The sequence below is a fragment of the Alosa sapidissima genome, chromosome 2 (assembly GCF_018492685.1).
Source record: "Alosa sapidissima isolate fAloSap1 chromosome 2, fAloSap1.pri, whole genome shotgun sequence".
Lineage (NCBI taxonomy): Eukaryota > Metazoa > Chordata > Actinopteri > Clupeiformes > Clupeidae > Alosa > Alosa sapidissima.
The window spans coordinates 36,466,076-36,470,429 of NC_055958.1; positions in this window are offsets into that span (position 1 = coordinate 36,466,076).

Below are 4,354 nucleotides of genomic sequence, written 5' to 3' on the forward strand. Positions count from 1 at the left end.
TTGAACACTACAAATAAAAAAAAAAAAACGTCCTAGTTACAAAATCAGATTTTTGGTCATTTAACTCCTCTGTTGCGCAATTTCCACATACATGGACAGTTGGTTTTTATGGTCTACAAACTATATTTTACATCAAACTATACATACAATACATACGTATTTTAGTTTGACCGCTGACCTCTGAGTGTGCAGAAGCAGATGATGGTGACGATGAAAATGACCACTGCACAGGCAGTGCACACACACACATAGATCAGCCAGTCTGGATCAGTCCTGATGGGTGGACTCTCTGTCAGGCAGAGAAACACAGTAGGTCTCTACATAAGAGTGAAATGACACTATCCTGAACGTGTCATAAACAGTTTTTCAGTTTTTGTCATGACAAGTTAGGGGGAGAGGACCCAGGCCTGGCTTTGCTAGAGATGTACAGGATGATAAGATAGACCACGCGACCATAAGGTAGATCAAAATCAGGCAGGCAAGCGTCCCCCCCCCCACCACCACCACCCAGTCCTCCTCTTCTTCAGTCCTCTCACCCAGTCCTCTTCTTTTCAAAGGACTTTGAATGACCTTTTTTTCCTTTTGCGTGCGTGTGTGTGCGACAGGCAGGCTACACCCGGCATATCTGAAGTGAGTGTCAGTTTGTAGAGCGTATGCTGCAACAATTAGCTTCCACTCTAATTAAATCAATGGGTCTTGCTATAGACCAGTCTTCTAAAACCTTTTTCATGCTCCATTAATGTAGGGCTTCAATTGCACAAGAGTAGCAGCGCTGTATAAGAGAGAACCTCAACAGTCAAAAGAACATCTATCTATTTGTGTGGATTTTTATAGTTAAAATTAAATGCCACAATTTCTATGTGCCATTCACAATATAAACCTATATGTTACACTTCTCAATCAGTACTAACAATAGTGATAAAATGCAGATCATGCTTTGATTAAATTAACCAGTGAGAGAATCCTGATAACATGAATAAACCTAAGTAAAGAAAAAGGACAATTTAACAACCCATTCTATTCTGTACGTGTGTAGAAGGAGGTGCTTACCTGTGGTAGTATGTGGGGTTTCTAAAGACACAGAGATGATGAGAAAGAGGACAAAAGGAGATAAAACAGATTAAAACAAACTATAAAGTTTATTAACTGACAGGGAGATTCATATTTGAGGACATTTGGTCATGTAAACCTTAAACTTAATACAATTAGTAAAGTTGTTTATACTGATAAACTTTTAATATATCGAGCCAAAACTCCGGGGTTATTTGATATAGCTACCTGACACAGATATGTTGATGGCATGACTGATTACAGATTGAGATATTTTACAGCGATATAGACCATCATCATGTTTGGTCACGTGGTGGAATTTCAGACGGGAGATCATTTCATTTTCCCCTCCCGGTGTTCTCTCCTGGTAGATGGACATGTGATGTTTATGTGTTGGGTCCAGCTGTACACAGTTGATATCGGTGAGTTTACACCAGGTGACTGTGGGCTCTGTGCTGCAGTTCTGCCATCTGATTGGGCAGTTCAGCGTCAGGGGTTTCATCGGGGCTGTTCTCAGGACAGTGTTCCTTCTGACCAGAACCTCAGTGTCGCACATGGCTTCATCTGATAAACAAATATTCAAACAAACAAATAAACAAGAGTATTTAATAACAAACTGTTTACACCTTCAGTAAGGAAACATATAGCAGCATAGTGATGTTTTGTACAGTTTTTTTAGTGTAAAATTAGTAATAGCAATAGTCTTTGGGCAAAAATAATAAGAAGTAAAAGAAATATCAACTTGTGTATATTCTGAAATCTAAGTAGACTTATATTATTCTAAAATTTGCATGTTATACATATTGCCGATAAGAAATATGAGATTACATTTCTGTGTAAAGCAGTGTGCTTGTAAATCACAAATCTGACCTGTTGTTACAAAGCATGAAGCTTGACCAATCAACTGACTGATCAATACATACAATACCTGACTTATCAATACTTACTTATAACCAGGGGTGTAGTGATAAAATAAGAGGTGGGTTGATTATGAATTCTGTGATCACAGTAAGGTGGACTGTCGCTGTGCCATGCCGTATCTTTTTTTTTTTCTTTTTTTTTTTAAAGGCATTCTGAACATGTTTGATGATGGGTGAGGTGATTGTCCAATGTTTATAACAATACCAGTGGTATTAAATGGTTCCAAGAGTGGAATAAACTTTATTTCTGAAATTTCAGAGATGGATAAACGATGTTTACTTGTGTTTAGCCTCCCTGCTTATAACTCATCAATACATACTAATAACTCAAATAAGACAACATCTTTAGATCTTGGATCATACAATAACTTTTGATTCAAACTTTATTTATTGCCATTTCCTGTTCATCTTAATACATAGGGTATATCTTTTAATGTGAATATTTTTTGTTGGAGTCTTATGTTATAAAGCTACAGCAGACGTCATATATAATTAATTGGCTGTAATTATACGGATATTAGTTATTCGATTAGATATTAAGATTGAAGAATACTTGATAGATATCAAATATTTAACATTTTACATTTTATAAACTATTTATAAACATTTATTTAAGTAATTATGATCCAATTCATACATGAGCGCTTGTAATGTTTAGTACATGCGTGTGTGTACATGTGAGTTTGTCAAAGAGGTCAAAGATAACAAGCTTACATATTTTACAATTGCATCAAATCAAATCAAATGCATGAAAATCAAATAATTTTGAACATGCATTTATTAATTCTCAAAAACATAAGAGGAAGAAAATAAAATAAAGTTTTGATCTCCAATATACTTGAAAATTCCCTCTTACCAGTTAAAATGGTAATTAAGTGTGACTACATATAATTGGTAATTAAGTGTGACTACATATAATAGGTGTTATTATATATAATTTCATTTTAATTAATGCAATGTACTACTTATTGATATATCACTAAGGTCAAAACAAAAGATAACAGATAAAAAAACTGTTAAAAAATGAAGAGTAATGGTCCATTATTATTAACTATATATAATTATTATCATACTATCTATTTATATCTATTAACTACCATTCGCAAACAAAGTAATGGCTGCTTGGATATTCATTACGCCATCATGGCTATTTATTGTAACATTTGACATTTTTTATTATGATTTGTTGATCTGCCGTGTTGATTACAATCTAGCAGTAAATATCATGGAGGTAAAGAGTCTGATCAACTCACCTTCAGCATGGCCACCCAGACAGAGAACATGTAAGAGCAGGAGGACCAACATGGCTTTGGCTGGAGTCTGTTTCTCCATCATGAAGAGTTAGGCATCAACTAAATATTCACTTGATTAGATATCAGAATTGAACAATTTTTAGGTCTACTCTAGCAACATAGATGTAAGGCCCCCTCCTCCAACCTTTTTTCTCACTCTCTCTCTCACACACACACAGACACACAAACATTCCCACCACACATGACATGCACACACACACACACCTTAGATGGACAGCCTGCATGAGCGCATCACACATAGCATGTGCTGTGGTTGCCATGTTTCCATTTCCTCCACTACACCCTCAACTGCCCATCTCACACACATGCTATCATGCATACGATGCAGCAGTGGGCTAGCTGTGTACAGGACACATCTCTCCCTGCATGCCCAGACCACTAGTGTGTGGTCTACCTTTGATCTTTCATGTCCAGGTTTGCAATCAAGTGAAGAACACTGGAACAGTCTTACTGTGATCATGGCAATATTTTCTGATGGTTCCCTTCGTTCTTCTTTGTCCCTGAAGCCTCCGTCTGAGGAAAGTTCCAGAGTGTGAGAAGATTGTTTGTTGTAGGGTGTCTGATTGTCTTCACCCTCAAGGACACAAACATAGCCTACGCCATTAGAAGGTTGAGGGGTCCTTATCTCTTTTAATACTAACTGGTTGGTATGTGTGTAGCATACTAATAGCATAGTATAGTGAGATTCTGAACATTTTTGGCGCTTAGGCACACCACAGGTCAAACCAATACACCAAGGCACACCAACCATCACTATGAAGTATCACACACATGCTATACTGTAGGTATACAATATCTACACAGGGGTATACATTCTTATGCCCACATGTTCTTTATACAGATTGCCCATGGGCAGAGACCACAGCAATAGGTACATGCTCAGATGTTGTTGACTGAGCTGCATAATAGATCTGTATCCTATTAGGCTATACTCTATAACAACCACTTTATGACCATCTAAATATGTTCTGATTAAAAAGACTGTGTTACTTATGGAGGATTAGTTCTGTCTTTGGTTACACCCCAGCAAAAAATGTTGCAACAACACAAACAGTTACGGATCACACACAC